At 38.9% G+C, this 17,363-nt stretch overlaps 1 protein-coding gene across 1 annotated transcript in view; it reads left to right on the plus strand.

Moving 5' to 3' along the window:
• Positions 1-1,428: 1,428 nt before the first annotated feature.
• LOC143287839 (uncharacterized) overlaps positions 1,429-17,363 on the plus strand; it is a 127,366-nt gene continuing 111,431 nt past the window's right edge. The window contains exon 1 of the mRNA XM_076596078.1: positions 1,429-1,487. The gene's annotated coding sequence lies outside the window, so the exon portion shown is untranslated. The remainder of the gene's footprint in view (positions 1,488-17,363) is intronic.

The raw sequence follows: 17,363 nt of genomic DNA on the forward strand, positions 1-17,363 counted from the left end.
GTGTCTCTCTCTGTGTCTCTCTGTCTCTCTCTGTCTCTGTCTCTCTCTCTCTCTCTCTTTCACTATTATCTCTTTCTTTTGTCTGCCTCTTTCTCTCTGTCTCTCTCTGTCTCTGTCTGTCTGTCTGTCTGTTTTTCTCTCTCACTATTGTCTCTTTCTTTTGTCTGCCTGTCGCCCCCCCCCCCCCCCCCACCTGCCCTGCCCTCCCCTCCCCCCCCCCCCTCTCTCTCTCTCTTTCTTTTTCGCTTTCTCTCTGTTTGTGTGTCCCTCTCTGTCTCTCTCTATCTCTGCCTCTTTCTCTCTTTCACTATTGTCTCTTTCTTTTGTCTGTCTGTCGCTCTCTCCCTCCCCCCTCTCTATCTTTCTGTCTCTTTGTTTCTTAATATTTTCCCATTGTCAAACATCAATTATATATAGAGAAAGGGATTTTTATTTCCCCAGTGTTTAAAATCAAGTGTGTACAAAGAAAGAGATTCTTATTTCGCCCATGTTTAAAACAACAACAACACAGTGATATACAGATAAAGAACATCTTATTTCGCCATTTTAAATATCATTGATGCATGTAAGAAGAGGATTTTATTTCGCCAATGTTAAAAATCAATTATATGTTAAGAAATAAATTCTTATTTCCCCAATTTTAGATACCATTTATGTGTGTAGGATGATGTTTTCATTTCACGAATGTTAAAAATCAATTACATATACTAAGAGAAAGATATATCTGTTTCGCCAATGATAAAGATGATTTACGTAAAGAGAAAGAGACTTTCGTTTTGTCACGTTTGAAGATCAATTATGCTTGGAGAAAGGGTTTTTTATTTCGGCAATGTTAAAAACCAATTAGATATAGAAAAAGGTGGGTTTTTTCGCCAATGTTGAAGATCAATTGTATATGGAGAAATACAATTTCATTTCACAAGTGTTAAAGATCACTAATATGTATTTGATAAGTATTGACTGCCCAGCTCTAATTTTCCCTCTATTGGGAGTCTATGACAGCATACACTCTGATTTGTGTGCACAGTGTCCATGCGTGTGTAAGTGCAATTTGCCCCCCCCGCCCCACATGCTCCCTCCTCCACCAAGGCCCCCCCTTCTCCACATGCCCCCCCCCCCCCCCCCCCCCCATGCCCCCCCAAAAAGAAAAAAACAAAAACAAAGAAAGAATTGCCAGATCGATTTAATTTTCACATCAGTCCGTTCGTCAATGCACTCAACATCTGTCCCACAGAGATAAATCAACAAAACTTTCAGAGTGGAAGTTTTATCCTAGGGAACAATCAGACTGACGTAAGATTGAGCTGCCTCTTGTTATTTACGCCAGAGGGCGCAAGTGGTTAGCATTTAAATCTTCCTGGTGTGCTGTCATTGTTGTTAGCATTTAAATCTTCCTGGTGTGCTGTCATTGTTCACTTCGATTCTGATCACAGTAGTAAGCAGTCCGCCGAGAGATTTTTGAAGCAACACAGACCTCTTCTGATCAGGTTAGTTTTGAGAGAGAGAGAGAGAGAGAGAGAGAGAGAGAGCAATACCATATCACTTTCATCATCTCCATCACCATTACTATCATCATTTCCATCATCACCTGCACCAAATTCGTCATGGTTATTTTCTTGTCATTATTGTTGCTGTTATTGTTACGTTTGTTCACTCCATTCTTCTTTCTTTCTTTTTATTTTTCTCTTTCTTTCATTATTTCTTTCTTCCTTATTTCCTTTGTGTTTGTCTGTCAGACTATGTCACATTCATTGACTCTGCCTCCTTTTCCCTCAATCTCTTTATCTCTGTCTATCTGAGTTTCTGTTGTTGTTGTTGTTGTTTTTCTTTAATATGTTTTCTTTGTCTCTCCCTCTCGTTTGTTCACAGAAGAAATCATTAGTTTGGAGACAGCTCCAAACATTTCGAAGAGCGAAAACAGAACTTAACAAAAATTCATATGTCAAAGAAAGAGCTCAGTACGAAAATGTAATATCAAAATGAATTCAATGAAAACAGAATACAGAAGCTGAAATAATCTAGAGGTAACCCCGAACAATATCTTGTCATAATTCGTCATTTTTGCTTTGTTAGTTGGGCGAGTCGGCATGTTTTGTTGTTTTGCTTATATATATATTCATATGATATATACTTAATTTGAACAACTGCGGTGGTAAAGCACTTAGAGGAAATTTTGACTGGGCACTATAGAAATAAACTACTTATTGTAAAACAGTTCTGGTCAACTGTTATAGCCGTGAACAGAAAGGTGTTGTATTTGATTGACGTGACTGTCATTTCATTTGAATGTTTGACACAAGATGTAAACCTGGGGCAGGTTCTCAAGGACTAATCAGCGTGTTGGGGTTCTGTGAAAATCAGGCATCCGCTCCTTTTTTAACAACAGATGTGGTGTAGCGTGTATAGATCATTCCGCACAGTTTGGCACCTCTTTGTAACTGAAACTGCTCACTTTCATGTTGTACTCAACTTCTAGATGCTGATGAAAGATAGATAGAGGATAATGAAGGGGAATCACATGAGTTCAATAAACGATTTACAAGAACAAGTCATCAATAGCAGAAACAACCTGAAGGAGGTAAAAATGCAGGGCCTGATGAGATAGGAAATGAAATGCTACAAAAAAACAACAACAAAAACAAACAAACAAGAGAGGCATGGCCTTCAAGACTCACTTGTGATACACTTAAAAAAAAAAAATCTAATCATTAAAATGTGTTTTGCATTTGTTATTATAAAGCTTCGGGTTAAAAAAAGAAAGAAAAAAAGAAGAAGTCATAACCAAATTAGAACCCTGCGTGTTTGGGTGAGAAGAAACAGTCTTACCCATTACACTATGGTGGCTCCTTAACTGACATTCTAAAATTTAATATTTGAACATACTTTTTTAAAGGGCAATAAATCAATTGTGGTATTTGCAGTGAGAACGCTATTTAAATCATATTATTCTGGTGTATCTTGGGCATTCAAAAAATCTTTAAGGGCAATAAAAAAAAAAAAAATCTTTTTCAGTCCGCGGTAAAGGAGACGTGGCTATCACCGCAATCACACTGCAACATTTAGCCGTTTTCTCTAGATCTAGATAGATGTACAAGTTTAGTTACACCCGCCGGGAATGTAGTACGACACGGTCCATTCAATTTCTCTTTTATGTTCATTCTAGTTTTATAGTTTTAAAGTGGATATGAAAATTGAGTATTTTGTTAAACTAATAACATGTAGAGCCAAGTACAAGTACTTCTAAACGTCGTAAGAAGTGAAAATGACTTCATTTTGAGAAAAGTCAAGACTGGAAATTTTTTCGTTTCATCGTGATCAGTTCAAGGGTATTAACTCGCATGGTTTACAATTTTTAACTGTGAATTCCGACTGATTCTGTGGATATTTTTATGGAAGTTTGGGGCATAATCCAGTAAGTGATGAGGGGTTCACAAATCTTTCTCTGAATAAATATTTAACGGTCTCCTTCTCCAACTTTCCATCATCGTGTATTGTCCATTGAATATAGGATTGAACGGGTAGGTCAACAACTTGAAACAAAATGGCGTCGTTCGCGTTCGCGAAGAATATGAGCACGCGCTTTGAATGTGTATAAATATGTGTACGCAATTGATTTTTGCCCATGACCTTCAGGGCTCAGCCAGTAGATCTGTAAAGTCCACTCATCGTATTGATTTTAGTATTTTCCGAAAAAGACCACTTGGGCGAATGAACATAGTGAAAGCCCTGTACACTGAGAGTAAAACACACAAGCTTTTTATGTATTGAGTATAATTTCAAAATGTAATGTTTAAGATGAGAAAGATCAGTTTAAAGCAAATTAAGTCCCCTAGCATTAATTACAGATTAATTTCCTTTTTTTACTATCTGCACGCAAACGTTTGCAAAATAAATAAAACTTCCATGCTTAGCAAAATAAGTTCCTGTTTGAACAAAAAATGATAATAATGACTGCTCTTGTTGTGTCAGAATATCAGATCAAAGTGCCAAATTTAGAGAATACAAAAAACATAAATATAACAGTAAACGCAGTTTGCATATAATTTGGCTTCTTTTTTATGTTTTTTTATGCCCATCCCATATTTTAAACAAGATGACTGGAATGAACTGAATTTTTCCTATTTTTATGCCTAATTTGGTGTCAACTGACAAAGTATTTGCAGAGAAAATGTCAATGTTAAAGTTTACCACGGACACACAGACACACACACACACACACAACCGAACACCAGGTTAAAACACACTCACTTTGTTTACACAAGTGAGTCAAAAAGAGAAAAGAAAAAGAAACAAGAAAAAAAAAAAAGCCAGTGCCACTGTGATTTCCTGGCTTCCCTGTCTGATGAAAGGCAACTGTTTGAGCGAGGTGTGCTTCTTTCAGCCAGGTTGATCGTCATTCCAGTCCATGAAAGGAGGCACTGATAGCCCTGATAATTGTCATGCAGAAGTTTTGACACAGCAGTGAGCAAAATTTACAGGAGTACTTTGAATAAAAGACTTGCACGTCGGGTAGAATAGGAAAGGGAGATTACTGAAGAACAAACAAGATTCACGGCTGGACACATTACAATAGACTATCTTTATGTTGCATGCTCTGGTGCAAAGATGGGTTGTCTAGATTATTAAATTATACGTCGGCTTTGTAGATAAAAAAAAAAAAAGAAAGAAGCGATAGTTCGGTTAAAAAAAAAGTGATATGTTTGTTTTTTCAGAAAAAGTGAAGTGAATGGATAGTTGTTGTTTTTTTAAAACGATTTTTTTTTCAAACACACACACACACACACACACACATATATATATATATATATATATATATATATATATATATATATATGAAACTACAGAATCAAAAGAGAAAAAAAGAAAAGAAAAATGGCAGTGACAGCAACAACAACAACAACAACGACAACAACAACAAAAACCCCACTAAGAACAGAAAAAGATGTATAAAAACATTGGCATTGCACAAAAGGCAATTATGACAGCACTAGAAAGAAATCACATTGATATGGTGTATATATCATCACATCACATCACAAACAAAGGGGGGGAATCTGTTGTGTGTCTATTCTTTATCAGAAATTATTATTTCATAACTATTCCTTTCTACACTGAATTGGGATACATGGTGGTTTAATTTGACATTGTATAACGCGATTTAGAAGCAATTGTTTTTATTTATTTATTCATTTTTTTTATTCATTCATTCATTTATTTATTTAAATATTCGTTTATTTATTCATTAACATCTTGTTTTGTAATATAGGTATATCTGGAGGAAGCATATCTATCTTACATTCATAGATATACATCTTGGGGAACGTAACTGGAAAATCAAATATATCATCAGATTTGTTTTTAATTCACCGGTTCAAAAAATTAAGGGGACATCACACACACACATTTTTTTTTTTTCATTACACTGGTTTTCCAGAGCTAACCAAAAGATTTGTGTACATTTACAATACCGTAAAGATGTATAATTGAAACTCGTGCAAAATTGCACCACACACTGTACAGTTACATCAAAAGCATTCAAGACAACAAAAGTAGCAATGATTCCGTCTTATATTCTTGCTTGCGACCATTTTGGATTACAGTTTGATATCTATTATCCTAGGAATTATTTTGAAAAACTATTTGTTTTCCAGTCTATATCAATATCAGTTGGGGAGGGGGGGAGGGGGGGGGGGTTCTGATCATTTTGAGCAACAATCTAGTTTGAAGTTATCTTGCACAAAAAGGTCACAGGTCAGGCTGTCGGTCATCGTTCTTCATGTGGACTCCTTCCTCTTGCCGTCACATTTCCACTGGTCAGCAGAATCCATACTGTCACTGAACACAACACACACAGCAGGAAATGCAGTTCAATCTGACACCACACTGACCTCACAACACTGAGGTTTAGCAGCCTAGGGGTTCAGGAGTAGGTGTCTATAGTGGTAGTCAGTCCTCGGCTTGATGTCTGTGGAGTGATACTGGACGAAGAAATGTAATGGTGTCTGTAGTGGTAGGCAGTCCTCAAGGTGGCGTCTGTCCACTGATACTGGAAGAAGAAATGTGAAAGTGTCTGTAGTGGTAGTCAGTCCTAATAAGGTGACGTCTGTCCACTGAGTGATACTGGATAAAGAAATGTAATGGTGTCTGTAGTGGTAGTCGGTCCTCAACGTGACTTCTGTCCACTGTGAGTGATACTGGACGAAGAAATGTAATGGTGTCTGTAGTGGTAGTCAGTCCTCGGCTTGACGTCTGTGGAGTGATACTGGACGAAGAAATGTAATGGTGTCTGTAGTGGTAGTCAGTCCTCGGCTTGACGTCTGTGGAGTGATACTGGACGAAGAAATGTAATTGTGTCTGTAGTGGCAGTCAGTCCTCAAGGTGACGTCTGTCCACTGAATGATACTGGAAGAAGAAATGTAATGGTGTCTGTAGTGGTAGTCAGTCCTCAACGTGACGTCTGTCCACTGTGAGTGATACTGGATGAAGAAATGTAATGGTGTCTGTAGTGGTAGTCAGTCCTAAAGGTGACGTCTGTCCACTGAGTGATACTGGATAAAGAAATGTAATGGTGTCTGTAGTGGTAGTCAGTCCTCGGCTTGACGTCTGTGGAGTGATACTGGACGAAGAAATGTAATGGTGTCTGTAGTGGTAGTCAGTCCTAAAGGTGACGTCTGTCCACTGAGTGATACTGGATAAAGAAATGTAATAGTGTCTGTAGTGGTAGTCAGTCCTCAACGTGACGTCTGTCCACTGAGTGATATTGGATAAAGAAATGTAATGGTGTCTGTAGTGGTAGTCAGTCCTCAACGTGACGTCTGTCAACTGTGAGTGATACTGGACCAAGAAATGTAATGGTGTCTGTAGTGGTAGTCAGTCCTCAACGTGACGTCTGTCCACTGTGAGTGATACTGAATGAAGAAAGAGAAGGGTGTGGGACCAGGGAGAGTGGAGAGAGAGAGAGAGAGAGAGAGAGAGAGAGAGAGAGAGAGAGAGAGAGAGAGAGAGAGAATATGTGTGAGCCCTCGGTTAGAGTTAGATATTGATTTTCAGATGATGGTAATTATGTGTATGCTGCATTATGTTTCTATACACTATGGAACCAACACCAAACTGATTGTGGACGTACGGGCCAGACTAACTGATCCATGACTGGTGACGTGTCTTTTAGTGCTTAGGTATTGTCTGAATGATGACTGGTGACATGTCTTTTAGTGCTTAGGTATTGTCTGAATGATGACTGGTGACGTGTCTTTTAGTGCTTAGGTAATGTCTGAATGATGACTGGTGACGTGTCTTTTAGTGCTTAGGTAATGTCTGAATGATGACTGGTGACGTGTCTTTTAGTGCTTAGGTATTGTCTGAATGATGACTGGTGACGTGTCTTTTAGTGCTTAGGTAATGTCTGAATGATGACTGGTGACGTGTCATTTAGTGCTTAGGTATTGTCTGAATGATGACTGGTGACGTGTCTTTTAGTGCTTAGGTATTGTCTGAATGATGACTGGTGACGTGTCTTTTAGTGCTTAGGTATTGTCTGAATGATGACTGGTGACGTGTCTTTTAGTGCTTAGGTATTGTCTGAATGATGACTGGTGACGTGTCTTTTAGTGCTTAGGTATTGTCTGAATGATGACTGGTGACATGTCTTTTAGTGCTTAGGTATTGTCTGAATGATGACTGGTGACGTGTCTTTTAGTGCTTAGGTATTGTCTGAATGATGACTGCAACATCACTCCTTTTAAATGCAGTCAGCCTACATTTTCATTATTCTATTTTTGCTGACAATTGGAAGTACAAGACGTATTTGCCTTCTTTGTGGTTTTCTCATAATGTCTTGACAGAAAAAACAACTGCAACACAAATTCATGACTTTTCTGTGATCAACATTTCTGATCTCAAGGTCTGACAGCGTGTTGACTATACGGGTAGGTCTGGCATCTGCCCCCCATCCTCCACCACTACCTCCTTTTTCAAATGAATTGTTAGCAGATGTGGCGTAGCGCATATGGATCAGTCCGCACATCCTGGCGCCTGTTTGAAACTGAAACATTACTGATGTTACGTAAAGTCGCGAAGCACTCAACGTTGTGGTGTGTTAGCAGCACAGCAATAATTATGTAAAATCCTCTGTCTGTCTGTCTGTCTGTCTGTCTGTCTGTCTCTCTCTGTGTCTGTTGTCTCTCTGCAGCTCTCTTCCGGCAATTCCATATATGTCCAACTACGTTTCCTCCAGTAAAGTACATTTTCTCCCGTTACTGATGTCTGTGTCTATCGGTATATTTTATAGTTGTGCACAGATCAATATCCGCAGTACTATATTATCTAACAATATATGTCATACAAGTTTCATACAAAGTGTGTGTGTGTGCATGTTAACAGCTTATGTATTCATACCCCCCTCAATCTCTCTGTCTGTCTCCCTCTCTCTATCTCTCTCTGTGTCTCTCTCTGTCTCTGTCTCTCTCTGTCTCTATCTCTCTGTCTCTGTCTCTCTCTATCTCTGTCTCCCCATCTCTGTCTCTCTCTCTCTTTCTCTCTCTCTCTCTCTCTCTCTCTTGTGTGTTTCTTTATATTTTCTTTTTTTTTTCATTTTTACCAACATGCCTATGCCTTTATCATTTAGTATCATGCAGTGCAGATCATATCAAGACAAAGAGTGGATGGAAAAGAAGTACACAATGATTTTCTGTATCTTTAACTGCTTTGGAAATAGATAAATTCAACCCAGCCCCCCATCTATCTATTTATATCTTCCTTTAGAACTTGAGACTTTTAATTCACCTTCTCCTTTCAACAAATTCACACACACACACACACACACACACACACACACACACACACACACACACACACAGGCACACATACATGCACACACGCAGTGGCGTTCTCAGTGTAGCAACGCGCTCTCCCTGGGGAGAGCAGCCCGAATTTCACACAGAGAAATATGTTGTGACAAAAAAGAGAAATACAATACACTCAGCTCCACATAAAATCTGGTTTGGGGAATCGATAACAAGGAGTTATAACTGTTCCCTCAACACATGATAACAAACATTCAATAAGGTCTGTGTCTTAATGGTGACAGGCATCTTCTCTTATTGCTCTGTTTCACCCACACTAATCCCTTTCCGTGGGAGACATGTACCAGCTACCTTTAAGCTGGTTAACTGACCCTAGTACCAAATGTATAAATCACATGATATTGAGGTACTGCCGAACATACTTCAGCTAAACAGGCCGCATTCCCTGCAATCGTCTGTTCACTTTCTGGTTCTGGTGGGATACCAAGTTTTGCACGGAATTGACAGTACAAGTTTTTGTGAGTTGTGAACGTCTGTTATGTATTTTCCGCAAATGTTCCCCCCGCCCTTCCTTTATCTGAGCACCTGGGATTTGAGTTCTTCTGACATTTTTGCTGCATCACTGCATACACACACACACACACACACACACACACACACACATACACCACACACACACACACACACATGCACACACATACACACACACACATACACACACACACACACACACACACACACACACTGACATCAGGTCATGATGTGTACCGTGATGGGAGCAAGGTGAATAGATGAGCTGACAGCAAGCTCTCACGTCTCTCTGTTTGTCCCTGCTGATACAAGAAAGGACTAACACCTGATACACAACTCAAACTTCCGGTCACATCAAGACACATTTCACTGGTTTCCAAGACGACGTACACTGTTAATCAAACACAGGACTTTATCTCCCGGCTACTCCCCTTGTTCAGGCATTGTACTGTGTTTTTCTTTTGTCACAATAAATTGCTTACTGCGAAAATCGGGCTGCTTTCTCCGTGGAGAGTGTGTCGCTACAGTGAGAACACCACAATTTGTTTTTTTGTATTTTTGTCCTGCCACACGTGTATTTGTTTTCCTGTCAAAGTGGCCTGTCTCTACATACTTTTGCCAGGGACTGCCCTTTTGTTGCCATGGGTTGTTTTACATGTACTAAGAGACAAAGAGATTTTATTGCACCACTGTTGTGATTAAACTTAGGTGACACAAAAAAAAAGAAGTTTTATTGCAGCAATGTTGCGAGTAAACTCAGATTACACAATGAGACAAAACATTTACAGCAGCAACATAAAAAAAACCAAGTTACACAACTTAGAGATAAAGAAATTTTATTCCACCAATGTTGTGATTAAACTCATGGTTCACAAACAAAGATATATATACTGCTGCAACATTGTGCTGATTAAACTCATGGTACACAAACAAAGATATATAAACTGCTGCAACATTGTGGTGATTAAAATCTCTCACACACACACACACACACACACACACACACACACATTCCCTTCCCAATTAATCTAGAAAGGGTAGTACAAGGGTGGTTCATGAACTCCATTTAAAACTCTGTCAGCACTAAGGACCACGGATTCGGTCCTACCTTGCACCAAGCTCGTTCACAAACTTCATTTATTGGAACTCGTACTTTACTAAGGACTGTATCCGATCCTCCCGTTCACTATGCTTCTTTACTGAGGACCACATAATTATGCAGTCCGAGATTTGGGAAACTTTTGACGAGTGACAGAACATTCTCCGAGTGCAGGCGTGGGCCCGCTGTTACGTTGGTTTCGTGAGATACCTGCTCGCGAGCAGACAGCTTTTTGCATCTTCCCGCCAGCTCTGTTTACCACACGCGTGGCAACATGGCGTCGCCAGTACAATGTCCTCGTTCGGAAATGAGCCATTGAATGCCTGTGTCATTACTTTGTGACCAGTGACATCTAGTTGGAAATCACTGTTCAACTGAAATTAACAGTATAAGTTTCGTTGTTTTACATTTTAGAATGTCTAGTTTGCAGAAAGGATGTGAGTTTCTCATTTTCTACAGCTGGCCTGGTTGGTCTATGCGAATCTAAACCAATTGTCAATAAGTATTTTCTTGACACAAACTACAGTCTAATTGTCTGACATAAGATAAGATAAGATAATAATAACTTTATTATTTCCAACTGGAGAAATTTGGTCAGGTGCATTATCACAACATAGACAAGTAAACAACATGGGGACCATAACTGTAAAACTCAACAACAGCTTTTACGAATATTACGAAGATACAAATGTAAAAAATATCACATACATCGTTTCATACATACATCCACACACTGCAGGTAATAACTATTATTCTTAATATAAAAACAGAAAGAATTAAGAAACATTATTTGAATATAATTATAAACATAGCCTACTATACTGCACATTGATTATAATAGATAAGTTAAGAATAAAGATGAATTGCGAAAAACCACAACCAGATAATCAGCACACACCCGCACCCCCCCCCCCCCCCCCCCCCCCCCCCCACACACACACACACACACACACGCGCGCGCGCGCGGATTACTTGATTAAACAAGAGTAATAAACATATGTTCTCAAATAAAAGCATTTCACATATTCGCTTTTAAAAACATTGCAATTAATTACTACATCGTAATTATTAAACAGAAATATATTTAGAATATGGACGTTAGCATTAGACATATTCCATTGTACATTCATCCTGCATATTGCACATTATTCCTCCTACATATTGTACATTCATTATAACCAATTGTCACGTTTTTAAGCTCAGTACACACACACACACACACACACACACACACACACACACACACACACACACAAACAGAGTTCTCAAGAATTTAAAAGGTGGATTGAACGTGGAATAAAAGTCTTCGGAGCTCCGGACTTCAACTTAAAAGTTCTGTAGCGTCGTCCTGATGGCAATAGCTCATAATACTTTGCTAAAATATGGGTGTCGCCAGTTGCTATCTGCCTGCTTTTTTTAACCACTCGACTTTCATACAGCTCTTGCATACTAGCTTGTTTCAATCCCACAATTTTACTGCATATACTCATGACATCGTTCAAAACACGCTTACTCCTCACTCCCAAACTTCCATACCAGCACATAAATGAAACTGTGAGCACGGACTCGATACAACATCGATAATAACTTTGAAGAATATTTGAATTTATACCAAAATTTCTAAGCTTCTGTAAACAAAAAAATTCTAGATTGACATTTCTTATGAATGGAATCAACATTTCTGTCAAAAATCAACTTATTGTCTAAGATGGTCCCTAAATATCTATATTCATTGACCCTCTCCACTGTTTGACCATCAATAACAAGGTTAACTACAGGCAAGGGGTCTTTCCGAAAATCTATTAACATTTCTTTTGTTTTCAATACGTTGAGATCCAGATAGTTTTTCTCACACCAGGAACAGAACTTTTTAATTTCACTGAAATAAATAGCATCAGAGTTGGACAGATCTTCAATTGCTGAATCATCAGAATATTTTATGACAGGAGTTTCCTCCGTGCCTCTGCAGTCATTTGTGTACAGTGTAAAAAGAACAGGGGACAGCACTGTACCTTGGGGTGCACCAGTAGAAGTAGATTTTAGAGAAGAGTGGGCAGAATGAAAGCGGACGGACTGAGTTCTATTGAGAAGAAAACTTACTATCCAAAGAGTAAGCTTCGGATCAACATCCATGCCTAGCAGTTTGAGGGCAAGGAGATGAGGTTGTATTGTGTTAAAAGCAGAAGAGAAGTCAACAAAAAGGATACGAACAAAAGATCCCGTGTTATTCAAATGAAGGAAAGCATTATGAAGGAGAGTTAGGATAGCATCGTCAGTACTTCTGTGTGCTTTATAAGCAAACTGAAGAGAGTCAAGCTGCTGTTCAGTGAAAGAAAGAAGATGTCGGAGAATATTTTTTTCAAAGCATTTCATCACTACTAAAGTCAGGGCAACAGGACGGTAATCATTTAGTGCGGCTAGGTTCTTTTTCTTGGGGATAGGACAGATAGTAGATTATTTCCAGATGCTGGGGACAGAGCAGTCCTTCAGAGACCAGTTGAATATTTTACAGAACACGTCACACAACTGGGAAGCACATGTTTTCAGTAATTTTCCGCAGATATTGTCGGGGCCAATTGCCTTCGTGACATTCAGTTTTAAAAATAAAGATTCAACAACTTTTGCATCGATCTCAAAGTCTTCACCTGTGTTCCTATCTTTGATCTTTTCCTGCAACTGTGAGATAACACTATTCAGTTTCCTTCCCAGATCATTCCTTTCAAAGCGACAGTAGACATCATTCAGTTTATTTGAAAAATCAATCTGTTCATCCCTTTTCATTTTACAAGCTACTGTTTTCCTTTTCGTTTCTCCAGTGATAATTTTTAACCCATCCCATGCATCTGCCATTTTTCCTGTCTGAAACTGTTGCTCTACTTTTGATTTGAATTCCCTGTCCCCTTCGTAATTCCCCTCTAAGCTTCTTTTGTATCAGTTTCCTATCCTTGTTCCCTGACTGAAACGCTACCTTTTTCTCGTTTAAAATTGTTTTGAGAGACTTCGAGATCTATGGTTTGTTGTTGGGGAAAAGTTTAATTATTTTTGTCGGAATTATCATGTCTTCACAGAAACTGATATAAGATGTAACAACATCAGCTGCTTCATGAACATTCTCACATACTAAATTGGTAGAAGACGCAAATTTGCTTTCATGAATGTTTTACAGTTTCTTACCAGTCATGACATTTCATAAAGAATGAAAACAGTAATATACTGACTGCAAAGGTGAATTTACAAAAGGCAGCATGGGATCATTTAGTTCGTAAGTACAAGTTCACACACACACACACACACACACACACACACACACACACACACACACACACACACTGTCAATGCTTGAAACACATTCACACATGCATGCACACACATTTATGATCACACCCATGCTCACACACACACACACATTGTCTCTCACTTTCTCTGTGTGTGTGTGTGTGTGTGTGTGTGTGTGCGCGCGCTACACAGTTTATGAAGACAAATGATCTGGATACTTTCAGATAGCTTGTTCTTTTTCTCTCTTTTTTTTCTCCCCAAAACAATCCTTTGAATATGTCTATTGACAAACATAATTATAACCAAATCAGTTATTTTTGGATGAAAATGTCTGTTTTTGATTGCACAAGAGCCTTCCAAATGGCTGAAATGCCTTTAAAATCTGATATTTTTGTTCTGCTTCAAGGGAGGCCTGGCCCCCCCCAACAGGGCACTGCCCCTGTACCCCACCAGGGACCTCGGCGGCCCCTGGACCCCTGCCTTTCAGTTTTTTGGTTTTCTGGCAGTTGTACCCATCCAAGTAGAACAGTAACATAAATAACACACAAGGCAACAAAAGTACGATAGAACAAGTAGAACAGTAACATTTTTACCACACTAGCCAACAAAAGTGTAACAGAACAAATAGAACAGTAACATTTTTACCACACTAGGCAACAAAAGTATGACAGAACAAGTAGAACAGTAACATTTTTACCACACAATGTAACAAAAGTATGACAGAACAAGTAGAACAGTAACATTTTTACCACACAAGGTAACAAAAGTACGATAGAACAAGTGGAACAGTAACACCCACACAATATAACAAAAGTATGACAGAACAAGTAGAACAGTAAGATTTTTACCACACAAAGTAACAAACGTATGACAGAACAAGTAGAACAGTAAGATTTTTACCACACAAAGTAACAAAAGTATGACAGAACAAGTAGAACAGTAACATTTTTACCACACAATGTAACAAAAGTATGACAGAACAAGTAGAACAGTAACATTTTTACCACACAAGGTAACAAAAGTACGATAGAACAAGTGGAACAGTAACACCCACACAATGTAACAAAAGTATGACAGAACAAGTAGAACAGTAACATTTTTACCACACAATGTAACAAAAGTACGATAGAACAAGTAGAACAGTAACACTAATACCACACAAGGCAACAAAAGTAAGACAGAACAAGTAGAACAGTAACATTTTTACCACATAAGGCAACAGAAGTACGACCTGTTGTTCAGGCATTAGAAATCCCCCACGCCTAATTTAGTAATTATGGATTGGCTGGTTAAGGCATCTTGCTGTGACCTTATTATAAATAGATTTAATAAATCTCCTGACGTGTGGCTGATAGACTCTAAACAACACAAATCAGTTAGATTCCAAGTAATCAGAGTGTGTATGAATATAGTGTATACAGATCTAGCGCAGCAAAGTATTTGTGTGAATGGTCACATGTAGTGCGATAAACAAACACACTGTTCAGAACAATAGTCACCGTAATGTAGTCAGTGCGTGTAGTGACCTAATTTCAAGACTAAATTTAGCCATTTGAAGAAAGCGCTGGTAGGTCTATGTGCCTCAAAATGTTCAGATAGCATCATAGTACATGTGTTTACATATTTTCATTCAGTCGTCTCTGGCTTTTTATTTTTTTAATTTTTTTTATTTATCTTCAAAACATTTTAAGTTACGGGCTTGCTGGTCCAGGTCATCTGGTTATACTGTGACGAAATTACATGTTAAGTGCTAAATCTATTCAGTAAAGTGTCTGAAACCGAATAATATGCATAACACAACAGTTTCAGTTTCAGTTTCACTTTCTCAAGGAGGCGTCACTGCGTTCGGACAAATCCATACACGCTACACCACATCTGTTGAGCAGATGCCTGACCAGCAGCATAACCCAACGCGCTTAGTCAGGCCTTGAGTGCATGCTTACATATTTGTGTACCTATGAAAGTGGATTTCATTTTACGTAATTTCGCCAGAGGACAACACTCTCGTTGCCATGGGTTCTTTTTCAGTGCGCCAAGTGCGTGCTGCACACGGGACCTCGGTTTATCGTCTCATCCGAAAGACTAGACGCTCAGTTTGATTTTCCAGTCAAACTTAGGAGAAAGGGCGAGAGCGGGATTCGAACCCACACCCTCACGGACTCTGTATTGGCAGCTGAGCGTCTTAACCATTCTGCCACCTTCCTCCACAACAACGCACTGACTGTTTGAAAATCAACAAGAGAGGCAAGGCCTTCAAGACTCACTTGTGATACACTTTAAAAAAAAAATCTAATCGTTAAAATGTGTTCTGTATTTGTTAGTATAAAGCTAAATAAAAAAAAATATATATATAGTCCTGCGTGTTCGGGTGAGAAGAAGCTGTCTTACCCAATACACTATCGTTGCTCCATAACTGACGTTCAAAAATTTAAACACGCTTTTTTAAAGAGTGATAAATCGATTGCGGCATTTGCAGTGAGAACGCTGTTTAAATCATATTATTCTGGTGTATCTTGGGCATTCAAAAAATATTTAAGGGCAATCAAAAATTCTTTTTAAGGTGGCATTATCGGTCAGATTTTTGTCAAAAATCACTTTTTTGGGTTTAGCTAAGAAAATAGATTGTTTGTAAAGTAAATTCATTGTAATTTATCACACTGTTTGAATTTTTTAATTCCGTCCAGCGGTTGCGGATCTATGGCCCATCAAATTAGGTAGAGTGTCTAAAAAAAATCAAGATTTTGACTCTGAAAATGGCGAAAATAACAAAAAACTATTCTCCTTCATAACCACCATTCAAAGCGAACAATGACCGCTCCCCTGCACAGCACCGGTTAGTACGCGTTACCTCCCTTTGTAAACACGCGGTATGGCAGTCTTCGTGTAAGCTAGTTGACTTCGAGTGATTATTTTGGCTATTTTGTTGCGGATTTTTCTATTGTTTTGTTGTCATCATGCCTTCTGATAGAAAAAATACCAAAGGTAGGTCTAAGAAGCGCAAGTTTCGTGGCAACCAGTTTGTACAGGCTAAGAAAAGACTTGTTGATACTGTTGAGAAGCCTAGTGATGAAGAAGTGAAGGATTTGACATTGAGTGATGATGACAGTCTATCGGTGGAAAATGAAAATGCCTCACTCGAAAATGAAAGTGCCACGCCCATCTGTCGATCTGAACTGAAGTCTGTGGAGCGCCACAACTTGCTGTACTCCAAATTCATTGGGGATGGGGACACTTAACAGTTTTAAAACTGTATTTGATTCCAAGCCTTATGGGGAGGAAAAGCTTGTGGAAAAAATAGAATGTGTGGGCCATATCCAAAAGAGGATGGGTAACCGCCTTCGGGCATTGAAGAAAAGCCTCAAAGGCCAGGTTTTGTCAGATGGGAAGCCAATAGGGGGTCAAAGAAGACTTACAGATGCTGTGTGTGATAAGCTGCAGACTTACTATGGAAATGCAATCAGGGGCAACAAGGGGGACCTGGTAGAAATGAGGAAAGCGGTGTGGGCTGTATTCTTCCACAAGGCGTCAACTGATGCCAATCCTACACACAACTTCTGCAGTGTCCAGTGGTGCCCCTACCTACAGGCACAGAGGGATGGCAGGCTTGATACTTTTACCCACAGTGGAAATCTAGCCCCAGCAATCATGGAGGCCAT

This window comes from Babylonia areolata, chromosome 12 (assembly GCF_041734735.1).
Source record: "Babylonia areolata isolate BAREFJ2019XMU chromosome 12, ASM4173473v1, whole genome shotgun sequence".
In the NCBI taxonomy this organism is placed as follows: domain Eukaryota; kingdom Metazoa; phylum Mollusca; class Gastropoda; order Neogastropoda; family Buccinidae; genus Babylonia; species Babylonia areolata.